Source organism: Anticarsia gemmatalis, chromosome 12 (genome assembly GCF_050436995.1).
Source record: "Anticarsia gemmatalis isolate Benzon Research Colony breed Stoneville strain chromosome 12, ilAntGemm2 primary, whole genome shotgun sequence".
NCBI classification, from domain to species: domain Eukaryota; kingdom Metazoa; phylum Arthropoda; class Insecta; order Lepidoptera; family Erebidae; genus Anticarsia; species Anticarsia gemmatalis.
This window is the reverse complement of record NC_134756.1, coordinates 12305133-12327961: the sequence shown is the minus strand read 5'-3', so window position 1 is coordinate 12327961 and position 22829 is coordinate 12305133. Positions and strand designations below refer to the sequence as shown.

The 22829-nt window shown below is 32.0% G+C and overlaps 1 protein-coding gene across 4 annotated transcripts in view; it reads left to right on the top strand.

Annotated features, from left to right (window-relative positions):
- The window catches only part of LOC142977093 (neuroglobin-like), a 119300-nt gene that overhangs the window by 21273 nt on the left and 75198 nt on the right, over positions 1-22829 (top strand). For 2 of the 4 annotated variants that reach the window (XM_076120807.1, XM_076120805.1), the window contains exon 2: positions 1251-1310. The gene's annotated coding sequence lies outside the window, so the exon portion shown is untranslated. Of the gene's footprint in view, positions 1-1250; positions 1311-13863; positions 13989-22829 lie in introns of those variants that run through there. The other 2 variants (XM_076120806.1, XM_076120808.1) reach the window with 2 other exon arrangements.

Sequence of the window (22829 nt, the reverse complement as noted above, 5' to 3'; positions counted from 1 at the left end):
CACGGTTTTATAATAATTTTATATAAACAAAGCCATTCAACGTTTTGATTTTGTAATAACAAACCCTTGCTGATTAATAAGGGTTGTGAAATCCCATGGAAGGGTTGAAATACGGGGTTTTTTAGAAATGTTTTTTAATCAATTTATTTAGCGGGTTTTTTGTTGTTTTGCTTTTTTTTGAAAGTGATAAAACACAATGTTTGTACCTAGTAATATTATCAAAATTCAAATTCAAATTCAAAATTATTTATTGCAACAAACATGGTTCAGAGTTCTTATTTATAATACAGTTTCACATATTTGGCCGTTATAGGGACGCTGCCCCCGCCGCCGCCGCCGCGGCCGGCCCGTACCGTGCCGCAATACTAATATCGTGATATCTCCTAAACTATATGTCTAAATAACACACTGTAAACTGCAAAAATAATCTAAATTAAATGCTCGTGATGATGAACTTACTTATTTTGATAAGGATATATGTATTATTGGTTATATCACCAGTTAAACATCACCCAACGAATTAAATGTTTTTTTTAATACAGAAAAGTAGTTTTTGTGACTTAAATAAAAAAGCTGGATATATGTCATCGCGGACTTTTTTGTAGAACTAATAAAGACCAATGTTTTTGCTATACATTGTTCTTACTTGTATCCAACGGTATAAGCGGCGCACGCACAAATGCAATCTTCAATTAGATTTTTTTTCTGACTTCTTGGACATAAATCGCTATAACTCAGCTAATATAGTTTCAATGTATTTCAATTATATTTAAAAACCTGTCGGAAAAAATACTCTTTCTATTAGTGAAAACCGCATCAAAATCCGTTGCGTAGTTTTAAAGTTTTATGCATACGAAGGGACTACAGACAAAATGGGCGACTTTGTTTTATACTATGTAGTGATTAGGATAATATTAGGTAGTGCCTCAGCACTGACGGGTAATTATTTGTTATGAAATGTTTGCGTATAATGTAGGTATAACAATGTAACAATTTCTTGTAATGAGATGATGATAAGAAATGATTTTGATAACATTTTGCACGGACGCGTATAAAACATAAACACGAACACAGTTATTGAAAAGCTAAATCTAATTTAAAATATTTCTCACTTTAACTTCTAATGAGTAAAAACACTTAAGTTACTCTACTTTTAGAGCCAAAGTTCCAATGACAGTATACGAGAATGGAATACTAACATGTTGTTATATTCGTAAAGACACAGCCTTCATTGTATATTCTCTTTACAGGATGACAGCAGCCTTTGACCGCTACAATCGACTTGGAGTGTGTTACAAATACTAGTGCATGTAAGTTTTCTTCTTTTATTTTGGACTATAAAGACTTTTTATTTGAAACAAATAGCATTATGCTGCCGAAGCTATTTTTTATCATAACTTTTAGACTCTCGAGTTGCATGTTTAATGTATAATAGAATACGGGAATTAACGCGAACACGCATTTTACCTTAAAATACCTAATGTTTCGGCGCAGGTTGCACTCGTCGTGGTCGCAGGCTGACATTATGTTGAATTCAATTCAATTTCAAATACTACATATTCTAATTAACCAAGCAGCCTAGCTTGTAAGAGTCTGTTAAGCGGAAATTATTTTAGCATAATATCTGAAAAAAACTGCACTTGCTACGATTATAAATACAGTTTTAATGAACAAAACGTTACTTCAATTAGGTTTTATTAAAAATACATAAGATTGGGAAACAGTTATGTTCACCCTTTGAATATTAAACTCGATAGAATACATATTATTGATTTTTCACTCGTGGAGTAAAAGAAATATGTAGGAAAAGATAAACATATTGTTCGTGGTAATAACTTCCTTATACTCTTTATTATTCTAACCTATTTTCTTACCTGATATTGACGTCTCATACAATTTGTATTAACGCAACAGAATCCTTCAATAACTGTTCAGAATCGCATTTCCATCAGCAATTTTGAACCGCTGTCAAAAGCAGAAAAGATACATTTTGCAAAGAAAATACAACTGCGTATAAGAAAATACATTATATGGTAAAACCTACTTATTATAAATGTAAAATTTTGTGAGAATGAATTTATGTACCTATGTATGTTTTATTGTACTCTTTCTCTCAAAAACTATTGAACAGATTTTGATTGCTAAACGAATACTGTCTTAGTAGTAAACCTCGTTTAAGCTATGATTAGTTATACAGTGTTTTAAATTTTACATTCATTATACAGTTTTGAAAACACTGTATGACTAACAGCTTACACGACGTTTATTAGCAAGACAGTAAGTTTGTGTCAGATTCGAGATTACTTAAGATTGTTCTTATCACGCGACGAATTCGCGGGAGAAGCTAATAACCTAAATAAAATCTAAGGATGTCTCACGAAGGCTTCGTAAAAGAAATACCAACGAGATTCCATTAACGACAAACGAAAGGGAATGTAGAAAAAAAAATGGAATTTAACAAACCGAAAAAGCTGACGTTTTGATATATTTGATTAGACAAGTGAGTTGGAGCTCTCCAAAATATATATTGCATGTATAGGCCGTGTTTACACTGATACGATTGACAGCACAGACATATTTTTTATTTTGTGAGGCCAGCGGTACATTTTAGTCGAACTCTGTCCATCGCCGCTTCTCCTAAGCTTTATCGTGATTGGTTACTGCTGAAGAAGAGGTATAGTTTAGCATGTAGAAAACAATTCACTAATATTTGTACCATTTTCTCACCTAATAAGAAGTAAAATTACAGACTTCAACACTAAAAACTAAATAACGAAATGATTGGTGGCAATTTCTTTAAATCTATTTACACCATTATATTATAATGGACTTAAAAACAATATTTATATCATCAACCAACACTAGATTATTATACATTTGTAGTTTCCACTCAAAGAGTCTGTGAACTATATTGCACATGATATTTATTATCGATCAGCTACATTCCTTTATTGACTTTTATAGCAAATATATTTCATCTATATATCCAGCCAGTGTGTTCTCCCCCTAACCGTGTTATTGGCAAATGTTTTATAGGATGTCCCAAGAGTACAGAAATTGATGGATTTTTTCATGGATGAAAAAGTATCGGTGATGGTATTGCCTTGAAAGGGTAGATAGGTAAATTCGTTATTGATATATGAAAGATAGGTCATCGGGAGAGTACGTTTCTTAATGTATTTTGAGTTGATACTGGCTTCTACTTGATTATGTGTTTTACGGCCAATGTAATATACAGGGTGTGGCGTAAATAATGGATAATCCTTTACCAGCGGATGGGCGACCACCCAACTGATCTAAATATCAAAATTTACCTCTGGCACAAGTATCATAGTTTTTGAGATTTTGGCCATTTTGTGTGTTTTTTAAGAAAGCGATTTAAACTCGTTCTTTTTAATGCTGTGATCACAATTTAAGGCTTTTTTTAAATCCGTTTTTTGCAAATAAATCCTGAATAGATGCGCTATTGAATCTACAATCTTGTTTTGTTATTACTACTTGTTTTTTATTTAAATTATGCATTCAAAGTTGAATTTTATAATCTTTCACAACATTTGTGCAACTTTGAGCACTTGTGGTGAAAAAAAAATGTATGGTGGCTTTACTGCCCACGCCATAAATAATTTCTAAATTTTATTAGAATTCTAAATTGGTATAACATTCAGCATTAATACTGATTATTGTCAAAATATTACAACGAACTTAAATTATTAACACTTTTGCCGGTCGACTAATTTTATTTTATCAGCGCGTTTAAGCTAAGTTTGCATTCAAATATTCATGTTTATAGGGTTATTACACTATTAAAGATTATTTAGATGATAAAAAAGGTTGGAACTGTGCTGCTTCTACCAAGTCTATTTCAAAATAATGTATAACAATTTGATGAAAAATGATTTTTTTTTGTCAACAGAGTAGTTCTCTTTAGATTTCTAATTATCTTTATTATTTGAATAGTATTTTTGTTTTGTATTTCTTTTTTTTTTTCAACACTGCACACAAGTGTTCAAAGTGGCACAAAAGTGTTGAAAAAGTATAAAATTTAACTTTGAATGCATAGTTTAAATAAAAGACAAGTAGTAATAACAAAAAAAGATATTAGGTTCAATAGCACATCAATTTAGGATTTATTTCCAAAAAATTTTAGCCATTATGTGTGTTTAAGAAAGCGATTTACGCTCGTACTTTTTGGTGCTGTGATCACAAATTAAGACTTTTTTTAAATCCGTGTTTTGCAATTAAATCCTGAATAGATGTGCTATTGAATCTAGAACGCGCTTAGTGTGAAAAAATAAAATTAGTCGACCGGCAAAAGTGTTAATAATTTAAGTTCTTTGTAATATTTTGACAATAATCGGTATTAATGCTGCATGTTATACCAATTTAGAATTCTAATAAAATTTAGAAATTATTTATGGCGTGGGCAGTAAAGCCACCATACATTTTTTTTTCACCACAAGTGCTCAAAGTTGCACAAATGTTGTGAAAGATTATAAAATTCAACTTTGAATGCATAATTTAAATAAAAATCAAGTAGTAATAACAAAACAAGATTGTAGATTCAATAGCACATCTATTCAGGATTTATTTGCAAAAAACGGATTTAAAAAAGCCTCAAATTGTGATCACAGCATTAAAAAGAACGAGCTTAAATCGCTTTCTTAAAAAACACACAAAATGGCCAAAATCTCAAAAACTATGATACTTGTGCCAGAGGTAAATTTTAATATTTAGATCAGTTGGGTTGTCGCCCATCCGCTGGTAAAGGATTATCCATTATTTACGCCACACCCTGTATATGTATATTTATGGCGATAAATTTATGGTGTTTAGTATTAAAAATTGTTGAAGCGAGTGTTAGATGCGGAATAAATTGAATAAGAGCTGTGAGTAAATTATGCTATAATTTGAAGAAAGAAATAATATCAAGCAGCGCAGTCCGGCAATGTCGCACAATGTCGCTCGACGTCGTTAGCGACATGTGTCGCCGAACATTTGTCACCTAGTGTCTAGAAATACACTTCCTTAGATAGGTAGTTATATAGCTATAAAGAAGGGATGTAAGGCATTCGAAAGGTTTTAATAGAGATGAACTAATATACACTAACATTAGATTGAATCTTCCTATAAAATAGTGTCAATAAAATGTAAAAAGTAGTCAAAATCTAAAATATACAAAGTAAAATAATAAACTGAAACTAACAAGTAATTATTGAAAATAAAACGTAGTTAAATGTAATACTTCAAAAGATATCTTTGTCAAGTACTTGGGTGACATTTATTTTATTCGACGCTTTCATTTTGATGGTTGTAAAATATTTTATATGAACTCGTATTTTATTTTACTGACTATTTTAATACGCCTTGTGGCGTTTGGATTTTTTATTTGCCCTCTTTTTTACTTTGCTATTTATTAACTTATAGGTATATGGGAATACATTTGATGAGCCTAGCCTGAGAATTTAGTCAATTAAATAAAACCTAATAAATATCTTACTATGAAATTGATACAGCTCTACTCAATTCCTCAATTTCTTTACGTACCAATCAATTATTAAAACTGTAAAATAACTGACGTACGGACCTATAGAGTGATATAGACAAATAATCATACGAAGAAGATAAAACCAATAAATTTAAAGCCTAGCAAAATTTATTATAGCTAACTACACAAATAAGTATAAACTTTACAAAAACCAAATAAGAACTTTGCTAACAAAAATCCAAAAATTCTTTCTTGCCGACACATCAACATCCAAACTCATCTCATATACAAAAAAAGAAAGACACCAAAAATAGAGCAAAGGTACCATTTTATTATGCCACCGAAATCCATATGATTCCCGTTCGACAAGGAATAACTCGTTTGAAATAAGTAGTAGATTCATTTCGTATTTACCCCTCGTTTCTGAATGTATAATACTAATATTTTGCCATTTTTATCATGGTTCACTTCTTTCGGCACGAGGATAATGTACAGAAAAAAAGATATTTAGATACCTATTGACTTTATGCTTAGCATATTATTATACATACGTTTTTTCTGTTATGTCTAAGGTATAGCTTGCGCGGCATAGAGTTAAAAGAAACATGTAGGACAATTGTACACATGGCCAACTATTTTATTCGAAACTCAATTGCCTTGACAGTGTTTTACTTGCATTTTTGTTATTTACAAGACTCAATGTTTAAGAAAGTCTTTTACAGTCATAGATTCCAAGTCACGTAAATTATATTATCTACCTAAGTACCTACATCTTAAAATCCAAATATACATTGTGAAATTAAACCTGTCTGACAAAATTTTTAATTTTATTCATCTTTATTTTTTTAATTTTTCAAGATACACGGGCCATTACATACGAGAACGCTACAGTGAACTGCATCTAAGCGAACATAGTTAGATGTATGGGACATAGAATAATGGCATATTATAACGGTTTGTCATATAACCCGACAAAAGTAAAATAACACCATCGAAACACTTGAAAGTTAACTAAAAACTATCATCTCAAATCAGTTGCAGTACACGATGATGCACAAGCTGATACAAAACCGTACGGTTTACCATATCAATAGTGATGTTTATCTTCACATCGAGCGTCTCTTGGCCCCGGCGATGTAGGTCAAGGTGTTTCTCTGTAGCCGTGATGTTTTCATCAAGTTTCAGACCCTTCGTTGGTTTAAGAAGCTGTTGTGTAGTTTGTTAGATTATGAAATGATGATGCGTTTGACCGTGCTATGTATGACGTGATATGTGTAGGAAGTGTTCTTGTGAATTTATTTTTTTAATACATTTAAGTTGCATTTATCGAGGAAATGAGTGTTATAAAAGGTGAAGTCACTGTTATTCTGTATTTGAGTAGAGTAGAAGCATTATAAAGTAGTAGTATTGTAAATATCATTATTTATGGCAGGTGCTGCCACTTGTGCCTGACACTATGAAACAAGACAAAAGGTAGAACGTTTTTAACCCGAATGTTATGGATGCCATATATCATTTGACAATGCTTTTATGTGCCTAGTACGAAGATAAGTTTCTTCATCTCCTTACCATTTTCTACGATAAAAATTATATCTTGTAACCACTATCTCATAACATTGACATTAAAAAAGAGCAAGCTGTGAGTTTCTTGCCGTTTCTTCTCACAAGCAATCATTTTTTTCCGAAACAGTAAAAAAATAAAAAAAATACATGACTATTTCAAATACTTTGTAGGTATAAAGTTTAAATAAATAAATTTAACCCATTACTGTCCCACTGCAGGGCAAGGGTCTCCTCCCGTAATGAGGGAGGGTTTAGGCCTTGAGTCCACCACGCTGGCCAAGTGCGGGTTGGGGACTTTGCATGCCCTCAATAAATGTATTAAACAAATTTTTAGGCATGCAAGGTTTCCTCACGATGTTTTCCTTCACCGTTGGCGCATGTGATAATTATTTCTAATAAAGTTTACGAAATAAAAAATATTTTGAATTTGAAGTTATAAAATCTACCTGCAGATAGCCGTATTCCATCAAACTATATAGACGCCCGCGGTACCACGGCTTAGCTTGAAAGCGCCGAGCATACTAATTCACCAGGAGTTTACTTAAGAGATTTACATAATCTCTTATTGGTTCACCACTTTACTTTGTGCTTTTTAATACTTAAGTCAATTAAATGAAAATATTTTGGAAATAGTTTGCAAAATCGTTATTAATTTCTAAAACTGTAGGAGTAGAAAGTAACGCACAAAGTCATCAAATCATAGAAAAAAAATAAGCAACTTTTTTCAACAAAAAATACAGATATAACATGTAAATAAAATTCACCGTAGTTTTGGTAAACCATGTTTTGAAAAAGAGTTTATTTTCAATCCGTTAAAAATGCTTAAATGCGAATTTTACTTAACAATCTGTGTAAAAGATAAACGTCTTAAAATGGCTAAAGTAAATTCCTATTCACGGGAATTTTCTCGTTCGAGCCTTCACTTTCTTTTTGTAATTCTTGATTGTCTCACTGATAAGCAAGCCCCTTACTTATTTTATTCTTATTTTACTAAACTAAATAGATACGCACTTACTTTTTCGAATAAAATCGGAAAGAAATTAACTAAAAACAGCATTAGCTATGAAACCAAAATGGTCGACACTAAAGACACTATGAAATCAAAATCTTTTGCTTTATCCACATTCATAAATTTTGTTCTAATTAGAATTTCTCAGTGATTATAATGTGTATGCAAATCCCAATTACGAAACTTGATTCTCAGGTCAAAATAGGTGGTATAGAGTTTTACTAATACTTTTAATAAGAGCCGGCAATTAGCCAACGTGCTCGGTCAACGACGATAGATTGCTACTTCCTTTACCTTAAATTAGACCCATGGGACTTCGTCTCAGATACAAGCTAGAGCAAATTTAGACCTCTGATTGAGGAGCTCGTGGCTTTGTTAACAACAACCGCATCGATTCCTGAGGTTAAGCTACTCTTGCCGAGGTTGTTCTGCGGATGGGTGACCATCGTAAACATGTCGAGTTTTTCCGTGTTTTGGAAGACACTTTAAATTGTAGTCCCCGGCTCCCATTATCAAAGATCTTAGACAGTCGTTAACAGTAGTCAGAAGCTTGAAAGTCTGACAACCAGTCTTACTGAAGGATAAGGTAAGGAAGAATCAGGTAACTGGGTTGTGGAGGTGCGATAGGCAGTCGCTCCATGTAAAACAATGGTATCTAACTGCACCGGGTGAGACTGGAAGCCGACTCCAACATAGTTGGAAAAAAGGTTAGGCTAATATATTGAGACCTCTGATTAATCTTTTGCACACCAAAGCTGTGTTATTATAGTCGTAAAACCTTATATTTTTATTCAGTCCACATAAACATTCTCATATTCAGTTTTGATTGAATATTTCTGCGGTCTCATGCGTTTCGTTCGTCTGTTTTCGTCTTGTTTCGTGTAGTATCGGGTGGCGTACGTGAAGCGCATAATAAAGAGTGCACGAAGAATAACCACGTTTATGTACTTCGTCTATACTAATAATATAAATATGTTAGTTTGTGTGTTTACTTAGTCATGTAACAACTAGTGGACGGAATTGGTTCATACAAATAGTCGGTAAAAAGTCAGAAATGTCCAAGTTTAATGTTCAAAACACTGCGGTTTTGTTAGTGTTTTTTGCATCTGTCTCAGTTCTCTTTCTTTGTTTTTGTATTATTGCACATTTTAAAAGTAAGTTTCGAGTATATTACCAGATTTCAGATTTTTTTAGTAATTAAGTAGGAGTACGTTAGTAGTATTACTTTATGGACCCAAAACTCAGTAACCTGTATGAGTGATTTTCGATTTGATCCTACATTTATCAAGTTCATAATCTCATTATTAATTCATTTTATATATTTGCATAATGTTTTTTTAGTAGTTAATAATTCGTTGGCTAAATAATGTTGTAAATAGTAAACATTATTTAGCTTCAAATTTATAAGAATGAGAAACAATACACTTAGGTTAAGTCAACTGTTTTGTATTTTTACTGGTAGATATATTCAAAAAGTTTTGTAGATCCTATTTTACTAAATTATAGAAGCAAGTACCAACATATATCTGAGAGTAAGGTAGTAAGTATGTCTGTTTTACATATGTTATATATTGTATATATTTGTGACACAGTAGCACCGGTGGCGTCCCTAATTGTAAACAAACAAACGTCAGTAACAGATTGCTGTGTGGTTTGCTAACTACAGTAGCTGTATAACTGCTGGTATATTTGCACTGAGCTTGACATCTTTATGTAATATAGTCTTATATAAAACCTTTACGAAACTACGCTCGTAGATAGTTCAGTGAAGTTAAACCTCGGAGCCGAGGTAGAGAAACTGATGGGTCTTAACTCGTTTGACGATTAAGGCTGTTATGAGTATCAAAGACAGTCTTTGAAGTATAATTACCACGATACTATAAACAACTACATATTATTATATTAAGTACTAACTGTGAAAAATATAGCCTTTTTTAGTTTATTAATATACTAGTATCTACTAATAACTAGATGACCCACGCATTTTCACTTATGTATATAATTACAGTTAAAGGTAGATTCTTAAATAGAAAGCACATTTAAACCTCGAAGTAACCACTTTAATGATGAACTTTACTGGTATCGGGTCGTAATATTAGTACTAATTCAGTACCAAATCTTCTAGTTGATAAGCAATTTCGGACTGAAAATATTTCACGTATTAATATTTTATTATAAAAATATATTTTAATAATTGTCAAGATATTTGCCCAACAATCGAGAGGTTATCTACACAGTACTCAAACCATCACTCAACCGAGAATAGAATTCACAAATGATACTTGTATTCTTCACCAATATACTCAATTACTTACTTTCAAGTAGAGATCAATGAACTACAGCAGACTGACATTGCACGGGTCGGGGGTCTTTGAAACTTGCACGCAATCCTCTCTCGTTATTTTCTTTATATCTATCGAATTTTGTATGAACTGTATATCGCGAGGGACATTACAAATATACAAATTTTAAGGTTTTCAAGGAATTCTCAGTGGATCATAATATTGATGTTCGAATCGAAATATTTTTTTATGTTGAAGTGATGACCTTAAAGATATAAATACAACTTCACTGAGGTTTATCCAAAAAAGATAATATCCACTTTAATGTGTTATCACAAGGGGTGTTTAAATAAATACACTGTTTTGTACCGACGTTTAACTTACTAAGTTGAGAAAAGGCGACCATACGTTGTATCTAACTTCCAAATGCAACTATAGCGTTAAAATGATTTTTTTTTCAGCCAAGCCTCTGATCTTCTGGACTTATACTGAACAAATTTAAAATAGACATACCTAAATACAAATCCCTAAAAAATTACATATTCTTCTGAGGGATGACTTCACATACATTCAAACCCCTAAGCATACCCGTATTTTGACAAAAATAGTGTCTCACTTCCAAAATACACTTAAAATCCACCCTTACAATTCGCGTATCTGTTCCACGACATTTTATTCCCCTTACAGGATTATTCGGAGTTTAAGGAAGAACCCCTTCCCTTTTCCATGTGACTGCCTTCACCTATGTTTTACATTTCCTTTCGACGATTTAAACGGTGTTCGGGATCCATGGTCTCTGAGGAGAGGGGGTGTAAGTGAAATAAAATGTAATGAATTTGGATGGAAGTATTCTTTGGGGGTTTTTCAATGGTTTGTTTGAATGTGCTGATGTTTTTTTATACTTTATATATGTAGTTTTGTTTGTTTTTTTGGTAACTTGGTTGTGGAGGCCCGATAGCCAGTCGCTCCATGTAAAATACTATTTATATATTATATGTAGACTATTATATTCGGTGAGACTATAAGCCAATTCCTATATAGTTGGAAGAAAGGTTATGCTGATTCCTCACTTCCTATAGGCAATAGTATGTTGTTAAACATCGTATATCCTTCGCAAATTGTGGTTAAGATAGACAAAAAGGACATTTCAAAAAGTAGTGGTAGTTTCGGAGATAAATATGTTGAAACAGAATCAAAACTATTCAGTTTATGATATAAGTATAGATAGTTAGATAAGTTTGGTTAAAGTGTGTAGCATTTCAAAAGTATGTATGTTTTCAATTTCGTGGAAAAGAGAGTAGGAAAATTGCGTTTTACCGGATTACGTTCTAGGAACTGGGAATTCTATAACAAATAATCAATAACTCTGGTTGATACAATTATTTAGAAAAAAAATAGTTTAAATTTACATACATATCCAAATATTGAAAATTGATTGATAGCTTGATTGTTATGTTTCCTAAAAGTTAACTTTAAGAATTATGAATAAAAAATTTGGTAGACAAATAATTAAAATTTTCCTGCTTTATAAAAGTCGGCTATAATAATCCGTAATACCCCGTATAGCAAACACAACCACGATGTTATCATAAATTATTTTCCTTACATTTTTCCACTACTACGGAACGGTTACATTCATCCTCAAATATCTTCAACAAAAACTATATCTACAACTTCCAAAATTATACTAAAACATTGTATGAAAGCGACAAAATCCTTGAGTTTGACTCCAGGCACATTTTCCCGCGTACTTACGTCAATCGTTTAAGTGTGTGTGCGAGCGAGAAGGCGAGAGAAAAGCGTTTATGAAAGAAAGGGACGGATGATCAAAGCCTTACCATAGAGTGGCAGGATCGGGGCCGTTTTGTGGATACGAGTTGAAAGCCTCTGAGAGGAATATACCTATATTTATTTAAATCTAATTTTTAAAACGGGCGTATGTCTACTATTTTTTCAATGCGAAATGTGTCCTTTTTAAAATTGGATATTAATTTGAGAATGGATTCTGTAAATAAAGGTATCTTTAATCTAAACGTTCCACACTGTATGGTTGCTATTTCTAGAGTTATAAAGATCTGAATTAAGGTATTGTGATTGGATTAATTAAAGGTGATTTAAACGTAAACTAAACCAGTTAAATTGTCAATTATAACAAACAATTTACCTTTGCCAAATCGGAAATAAATATTATTTAATTTGGTCCTGTATTTTTGTATTGATATAACCATGTACTTCGAAATATATTTAGATTAACTAAATGTGACCTTATTCATTTTCAGAAGGTGATTGACCTCAGTGCAATAATCGAAATACTTTTCATAAATTCTATAAAATATTAATACAAATATTTACATAAGTTTAGACAATGAATTTCACACATAATACTCATAACCATAAATTCAGTTCATAAATTTTCTAAATGTGAAACATTCCCATTAGAGGTATAAACATAACCACAGTTTTATAGCGCGATCATAATTTATTACTTAAACAAAAGAAAAACTATAAATGTTATTAACAGTTAGTAAAATCGCGTTTATAACCTACTAATACCCGGTTTCTGTGGCACATTTAGCGGTAGTTTATCTATTCAAACTGTCATTTTTACATGAGCTTCAACGCTATTGAACAGATAAACTACCGCTAAATGTATCTCAGAAAACGTAAATGTTGCCCACGTTCGGAAGGACTATAGTTATATAGCTTATAGTGGCATTTTCAAGATAAAAACTATTCCATGTCCTTTCTCTATTTCTCAACTATCTTTATACAAAATTCCATCCAAATCGATTTAGTATTTTAGGTTAAAGAACGAAAAGACTTTTGTACTTACAATATTGGTAAGGATTGAAGTTTATATACTGACCTATAAATCAATTGCTTTACAAGATATAAACAGGAAAAACGTATTGAAAAAACAATGAACGTATTAACGATCTAATTACTGAAAAGTTTATGTTCAATTAAGCCTGGTGAAGTAAATAATGGCTTAATGATCGCTCGTAAAAATAATTTATTTACTATTGTCTATGTGTTAGAACACGAGGAAGATGCAAGTTCCGACGTTACACAGATTGTTTAATGATCGGTTTTTATCTATTTCGAGACTTCCGTTTTAGTACTTTTTCTTTATTTGAAGATTAGACGCTTATATTAATATCAGATTTTCTTCTATAACTTTAAATATAATTCTCTAAATTTTAATACTTTTGGAAACGTATTTGGTAACTTATCCTGTGGTATACTGATTTTTTTGGTTTGCTGTCACTTTATCTATTGAATAAATTATCATAATTTAATCATAAGCCGTGAAAGTAGCCCTTATTTTTTGTAAAAAATAACAAATACTCATTTTATTAAAAGCTTTCCTTTCATCTATACAAAAACAAATCACATTTACAACAAAAAAATCCAATAAAACTCGGCACTCAGCTTCAAGGTAGGCATAATTCGATTAATTTGCATACTGTCGACTCTATACGCCGCTTGATCTATGGTTATCAGTCTGCACAGCCAGTCTGTAGCGAAGCGTCTCCGGGAGCGCATTCTCTTACTGAAAACCTGTAAACGCGGTGAAAATACGCTCAAATATTCTACTATTACTGTGGTTCTGTGGTGTAAATATTTGTGGATGACCCTACTTACACAGGTAAGAATAAATTTCAGAGATTTTTTAGAAGACTTATTTTTTTCGAGTTATTTTGTTTTTGAGATGAAAATGAAGGTTTTATGAAAGAAAATCTGTTAGTGATGTTGTGATTTAAGTATGAATTAATTTGTTTCAGAAAATGTGTTTATTTCGAACAGTTTTTTCTTATTTTTTAGCGTTAAATAACTGTAGGACTAAAGGACTGTTTTTAAGTTACGAACGGAAAACTGCGCGGTATTTATTTTTCTTCTTATTGTTAGTTTAGAATAAATCTTACGCGAAAAGGTAAATATATTATGTTCGCTCATCATTTAAATGTACATATTTGTACCTAGTTTGTACATACATTTTACCAACCTATATATACGTAATAATATACTTTAGAAATCTTGTATTTATTCCTCTAACGACGTAATTATAACACTAGTAAAGTGTTAAGAAAAACTAGATTTTAATAAGCACTTAGGTCTAGAACTATTAAATACTTGTTGATTATAACTAATGGTTGATTAGTACATGTGACACACAATTCCTTGTAGTTCTAATTGATGGCGTGTATTATTCAACAATTAGAAAATGTTGCCTTACGTATAATAGTGTACGAATTCAATTATTAAATACGCGCGTGTTGTAACCAAAGGTATAGGCAGAGGTGTAAGAAATATATACGCTAAAATATATAACTATTGCAATTTACAAAGTAAGTCCCATGTAATAGGGGGCGTTCATATTCCCATAATTAAATCGGGCACGTTTTATACATATACATATGTATAAAATGGCATAAACTAGTTTTGAATGAGAAAAAGATAATCAAAACTGAAGATTTTTACAAATAACTAAGTTGTTGTAAATTAAGATAACAACCTACAGGTCTAATTTCTTCCCCGTTAAGGAGGAGCCTTGACTAGCAGTGGGACATTTTTTTTTTCTTAATTTATATAGGGCGTATCTGGACCATGCCAGCCACATTAGAACCTTATCCTATATTATCTTACTTAAAGCCGCCTCGAAAAGAGGCAGTGGGACAATTGGCCATAGTTAAACGGAAAGGATCCAACCCACACTATGGGTAAAATGAGTTATGTATACCAAAACACTCCTTGAAGTTAAAATTTTAATATCACGAAAACAATCCAAGTAAAATTCAAACCCACCATGAAGTTATAGTCCTGAGTTAGTCTCCAAAGTTAGTGATCTGAACTTAAAAGTTAAATATCTCGAAACTATGTCTGTGTGGGTTGGATCGTTTCCGTTTAACTATGGCCATTATGGGTAAAAAATATCCTCAAGTCAAATCAAAAGCCATCCATTGGCTTGAACACAGGTAAAGAATATGACTTTGAACATTGGTCGGTTGTCACCTACGTCCCCAGTGACCATGAGCGTTGAAAAGGGTCCGAAACGTGCTGAAACGTAAAACGTGAGTACACCTAAATACAATCCGTAAAAGTGTATATTTTTAACAGGTGTAATATGACCCTTCTAGCTCAATTAGGTTAGCTAAGTCGGCAATTTATACGACCAACTTAGGTTTTAGACTTCTGTGAAATACTCGTAATGTGTCGATTTTTCCGTTTTTAGTTTGGACTTTGACGCCTGGAGCAATTATCCGATACTTACGAAAAATATTTTTTTGTGTTATAGACGATATTATTATATTATTCTCCGAATAAAGTTAATTGATATCCTTAAAGAATACTAAAAATATTTGAAACTGTTAACTGAAAGTCAGATTAGGTGTCAAAATTTGCAACAATTGGCCCATTAAATCATTATATGACTTAATTATAAATAAATGAATAATGATCTTACTTTCGATTATATCAAATGCCGAGTATTACGCACTGTATTACCCAAAGACTCTGAAAATAGATATCCTTATTCATTCTCTTAACTAAACAGTGTTAAATATTCACATATAATTTTTGACCTTTGCTAGAATTGACCTGACATTTACTGCGTCGTGACCGGCGTCCGGTCATCTGACACACTCGATTATGTTATTATTATTGTATGACAACAATCACTTTGTACCGATATCCTATGAGCCAAGGATGACACTACTATTATATGGATGTCAAAACTATAAGAAAAAATTGAATCCCTTGGAAAGTAAACTATTGATATTTGTTTTTATCTATTTTTGAGACTAACTTGTAGCACGACTTTCAACCTTTGGTACTTTTAAAGGTCCTCCTTTTGACATTTAAAGTTATATCTATGGGGTGAAATTTTGAAACAAATATTGTTAAAAACTTTTCGATTGTCGATAATGGATAATCATAGGAAATTGTCTCCTTGAACTAAGAAGTTAGTTTGGCAGCGTAAAGACTTTTACAATACACAAGAACACGAAGTAAAATCAAACCTAAAGCAATTATTGGCGAATCGCAAATATATTTGTTTTGTATTGGAATCAGAACCACTCCACAGACGTCTGATTAGTTTTTAAAAAGAAAAGCAAGAATTAAAGAACTAATTCTACAAAACTTTTGTAAATAAAACTCTACATTATTCTTGATAACATAGACGTTTATACCGGAAGATACTCGTAGTTGAAGATCAAAAGAATCTTTCAACCTCCGCAAAAAGATAGACAACATGAACATACGTCTTGTATTTCCAAAATAATTATATAAATTCACTTACATACGTAATATCAAGCTTTGTTCCTCAAAGAATAAGGCGAAACCGGTATACTTTATATTACAATCAATTAATGAGCCTAAAGCAAACTAAAAATATTCGTCAGTCTGTACTTTCCGAGTAATAACTTCACCATTTAAGACATCCAAATTTATGGGTACTTCAGATTATAATTATCACTCAGTAGGACGGTTTTCTTTCATAAGTACTGAATATCAAGAGTTTGACATACAAAATACGTCCCTTCTGCACTCACTAGGGTCAGTATTTTCGTACAAAAATTTGTCGATAGCCAGCCAGTTATCAATAGTCGCCGGTAAAAGGATCTTTATATTGTTATTATGACTTTGAAGGTTTTGTACCATAGACATAGGGCCCCATTATACCTCTATCTGTATTATTATGGTAACACTAACAATAATAAAGGTTATATTATAAGGGAACCATTTTGTAATATAAATCATGTCGATTTTTGTATTATTTTCTGGAAAATAGCTCCCATTACGCGTTAGCGAGTTAAAAAGGAGTGTGCCTAATTTCTATGCGTATCGTACAAAAGAAAATTTTAGGGTATCGGTTATTTGATATTCCGCGAGCGATGTGAGATCTCAGAGGGATATTGGTAAGTTTACGTTTTCGTTATTCCTTTTTGAAGTAAACGAAATATTTGTGGCGAAATCCTTTAGTTGTACAAGTTTCAGAAGTCCGTCTGGAATTTGAATCACAGCCTAGTGAGGTTTACAAACATGGCCTATAAAAAACAGAGTTGCCTGTGGCGTCTGCTATTTGTGAAACTAAACTGATAGGTTTCGTGTGATTTCAATGAGATGAAATGAGTAACTTTCTACTTTAATCATTCGTTTCGAATAAATTGACTAAAATGATAAAATGATAATGCGTAGTGCTATCACTGCGATTGGGCTAATGAAGAATCATAGATGAAGTGACCATTTATTTATTCGGATAAACCCAAATAACCTTAAACATTCTTAATTGCATATGGTTTTCATCCAAATCCTATGTTAGTGAAGCCAAAAATGTTGTTAAACTTGGCTACAAGTATTAACAGCTATTTACTTATCCAACTACATATTTCTACTAATCATAGTCAAAGGTTGTTGGCACCTAATTATCTGAATGTTTTTCCTCGCCATGACTCAATTCCCATTGGTTCATTGTTCTAAGTAATAACAACGTAATGAACCGTTAATGTCAGCTAGATTATCTCTACTGATGTCAGTTTCTTGAAGGTCGTGTTCAAGGTCATATGTATTGATGGACTTGTAGAACGTTTGTATGGGAAAATAGGAAAAGTTTATTAGATTATTTTTTGAATGGGATATGAGCTATGTCTTATGTGTTAAATAAATTGTTCTGATAATGTTAATCCTTTGTTAACGTCGTTAACGTAGTTGCTATATAGGTAATCACAATATTACTTCTTAGAGGGATTTTCAGTTCAGTTTCCATACAAAATAAATGTTTGTGTGACCCACAAATGGTTGTTTAAGCTTGGACTTTTTCTTTTATTTGTAAATTCACAAGATATGTTTTTTCTGCAGATGACTTTTTTGTAAAAAGAAACAAAATAATTGACGAGTTTTTTTCCTTCATTTTGTCTAGTAGGAAAGCTAACAGTTGTGTGTAATAAAGCAATTTTATCTCATCAATTAATTTATAAATTAATCAAAACAGAATCTTTCTGCTACATCCTTTCATCAGCACAACAAAGTTACAAAAATAAGTATCTATAAATATACCCATTATGAATACGTGTAGGCTCCCAGCCTTCTTCATTTTTTACCACCGACCGTCGACGTAATAGATACTTTAGTAAGGAAAATTCAATTTTCTATGCTACACGCCTACGTTTTGATGAATCATCTCAAGTTTTTCTGATGGAGTGCTTATAGGATATTGGATCGATCGCCTGATATGATTATCGTGTAGTCAAGGTCTTGGTAGAAAGTTTTTGGCATGATATGATCTTTGTATTATAATGTTATAGGTTTATATTTGATCGTGTTTGTAGTGGTAGAGCAGAACTATAGTAGGCGTGGGTAAATAAAAATATGTTTAGATATAAAAAATATTGAAGTTAAGGTATTTACAGTATTATTTAATTTCAATAATAAAGGTCAGCTGTCTTAGCCAACAGAGTTCATAAGATACATCCTCGTGACAGAAAGACTAACAGACAGAAAGCGTAGTCTCAGTAATAGGGCCCTTTTTTTACCCTTTGAGTACAGAATTCTATTAAAGAAAAATAACTAGAATGATCAGCTAAACAAAGAACATCAATTTTCTCAATCAAATCAACAAAAACACAATTTGAAAAGCTGCAAATTTTTCAAATTGGTTTTTGCTGACAATTTTCGTTTCCCCTTTTTTTTCTCAATGGAAAAAACTTTTTATTAAAATTATATTTCATACAAGCTTACGCTTTGTAGGTCGGTATGTATAAAATTCTATTACGTTGTGATTCAATCCTTTGACAAACAAACGCAGGCCCGGATGTTGTTACAGCGCCCCTAAAGCTATGTCACCAGAAAAATGTTTTATTTATCCTCACCCTTTCTCCCTTCAAGTGGTAAGCAAAGACTCAAATATGTATGCACGTCACTAACATACAAATGTATCGATTGAAAAGCTTCTGTACATATTTTAGTAACGTCTTTATTGATCCGATTTTCTTTCTTACCCCTTATATGACTTGTAACTTAAACGGACTTTCCCTGTATCTCCAGTCGTGATCACCCATCTATGAACTGGCCGTAACAAAGTCTAACTCACTAGTGTGTGAAATTGACTGTGAACGAAAGAAAAGATATTCGGCAGTATCTTTATTGAACCTAAGAAATGTAATATAAGTTTTCTACGCACAAAACAAGGAAAATTTCTTCATTATTCAGAAACATCTACTTGTTTATTAATAACATTATATTGCAATCATTTTTAACGGGGCCCTAGGATAGCTCCTTGTGGGACTCCGTGCAGGAAATTCCTGTTCTTAAGTAAAAATTCTCGTAGTAATATTGAGGTTATATAAAATTGATGATATTAACAAAGTCAAAGGGAGATTCAAGGTAGTCCTTGATAAATATCGATCGATGGTACGGCTAGTAATACACGAGCGTCTCTAACGCCGATGATAGAAACACACGAAGAGAATAATGAGAAAAATAAATAGGCGGATAATAAGCTTTGTAAGCGACTGGCGAAAAATTGAAATACCCGAGAAAAAAATGTTAATAAAGCTTTAACGTAAGCTCTGGTAGATAAACGTAGCAGAATCTCTGCATAAGTAGGGATGCGAATGCCAACTTTTGATACCTGCGGAGTTTCGTTTAAAATGTCGCAATACTCGTATTTCACCGGCACTTTCAGATTAAAACTTCACTGGTTTGGATGAAAGTGGTTGCATTTTGATTGCGAGATTGAGTCAACAACCCATGTGAATGTTTGTAAAGATGCTTGGAGAATGTTAAGTTAATGTTACTGTTGAATTTGGCACACACTGAGTTCATATCGTGACATCTGACATAATTTTACAAAGAAGAATCTTTCTGATGAACGAATTCTTGGTTAAGAAAATGTCTTCCACTTCCATAAACATATTAAGTATTCTACAAAACTTATCAAATACATTCATTCAGTAACAAATTATTTAACTATCATTTTCCGTAACCAAATTACGGTTATTTCCTTCAATATAAATAATAACATAATTCACTTACGATCATCTTCAATTACTTTCAATTTACTACCATCATTACCATATACCGTCTCATAACTTACCGGGAAACCTTCAAAACGAGAATCTCCATCATATACAGGTACATATTTATCTACTGCAAAGGTTTTACGATCAAAACATAAGCGTACTGTACGCAAATGAAATCATTATGCAAATCTACCGAGCGTTACGTCTTTATGATTCGTTTTATTGTCCTACCGCGGTTAGTGGCGGATAATTCGGAGGTTAAACTTACTTCTACACCCTTTATACGTACACGATAAAGTTCTATAAACGCAAACGTAGTAGGTATAGCGAGGTTAATAGGGGCATTAAAAGTTCAGTGAATGCTGAGGTTAAATTTATCTGGTATGTAAATACACAGAACATTTTTAATAGTAAAACTGTTGCTTATTTATGTACATACGAAGTGTTATACAAAGACCAGATCTTCTCTGATACAGTTTAAAATGTAGACTTTTAAGTTGTGAAATCATGGTGCAAGAATAATTTTAGTTTGTATCTTTCTTGTTAATGTTTGATTCGAATTTTACGGCTAACTTCATCTTGCTCTTGGGTTTAGAAAGAAAAGTCAGTTTAGTTATCACTTATCAAGTTACCATAGTACAAGCTCTTCTTAGTTTGCCATCAGATAACCGTGTGTGGGTTATGTATAAATAATTATTTTAAAATTATAATAATGAATCAGTTAGATCAGTATATCCGTATAATGCCGCATGTCACTTTTTAACCAAAACAGATTCATATCCAGGTCAGTAAGGATAAATTTTGTACAAAACATGGGTTATATTTGTGTTACATACCAACAAGAATCAACCATGTATAACTAAATGATATAAACTTAGCTAAGTTGGGTGTACATAAAGTTGATGTTGTTCAAGAACTAGATAACTTTGGTCACGGAATTATTGTTATATTAGTACGAGATGAGATAGGAGACTGGAATAATAATGTTGAGACATAAACTAGCTGGACATGATGTTACTGAAATAGAAGATGTTCTGTAGTTGTCTAGAAAGACAAGTCAAGTCCTAGTTACTCATCAATTTTTGAAAATTTATTTGTATAATAGATAGTTAAGTAAAAAGTGCATCAGGTGTATTTATTCAAAATATTTTTTTTGAGACAAGAGATTTTAGAAGTTTTAGGAACTGACTAATTGACAATGTTTAGACCTAGCTACTATCGCTATTTGAAGACGTCCTATGGCTTTTTTTATTTTAATCGACTTTCTGTTATAAAATCAGCGGCACTCCAAAATAACTATGTTCTATATAGATTTTTGATAAGTAGACTGGTTTCGTCTAAAATCTCTGTAGAGCGAAGTTTATAGAGTCTAGTCATGTCCAGCGCATATATTTGCAAACTTAACTAATTTAACAAGTCTAAAGCCTTTCTACTACAACTACCTCTATGTTAACATAACATCAAATCTTACTGCTCATAAACAAAAAGTAAACAAACAGCATTTGTTTTTCACGTGTTCACGTTCATCAAGTTAATGAATTCAGGAAAAACTTTTTGGCGTGAAAAAGTTGTTTTGTTGAAACAGAATTTTATTTAGCAACGCGCCAACTAAATGCAAAGTTTTCATTGTAGTTTTTTTCCACCATTTTGTTTCATTCTGCCCACTGTGCAAAATACGAAATTGTATTAGAGGAATTTGCATGCTGATGTTTTGTTTGTTTTTTTATAGATTTTTTCTTTTAGCTGTTTTTAATATTCTAAATTAGCTGTCTAGTATGATTTGAAAATGTTGTGAATAAATTATGATTTTCTAGTTTAAAAAGAGATTTATGAGGGGTCAATGTATTTGGAAAGTGCCTTCTAGCTATACCTAGATTTTAAAGTTTTTTTGCACTGGCTAGACGAAATTATAAGCTGTGAACGCCGCCGGATTACTAGATATCCCCGTAATTTGACTTTCGTGTTATTTTTATTTTAGTTATTAATTAAGTTATTCTATATTTGAGAAACCAATCCAATAGTGCAAGTTTATGATGTTTAAGTTCAAATCAAAGGACTTTTTGGTGTCTACGCTAGATTCCACTTAGTATTTCTTAACCTAAAAATATACTTAATTAACTTACTAAACACTACTGCGTTGCGATTGATACGCTGACCAACTTTAAACTACAGCATGACTTATATTTCCAGAATAAGATACTATATACAGACTTTTATGCTAAATATCTTTTAATATAACGTATACTGAATTGAGCGCAGTTTACACAAGAATCTATTAACATGAAGCAGCAGTATAATTGAATACAAAATAACTAGTATTGAATATAATGACGTATACAATTTACATGACTATGCAATGTGGTACGCATGTTGCTAGTCAGTTTACACCTTCAATTATTATATTCAGGGTTATTTCAGTTTTGTTGCACGGTTTAAGTGATGTTTTTCTTTCAGTTTTTACAATTTTT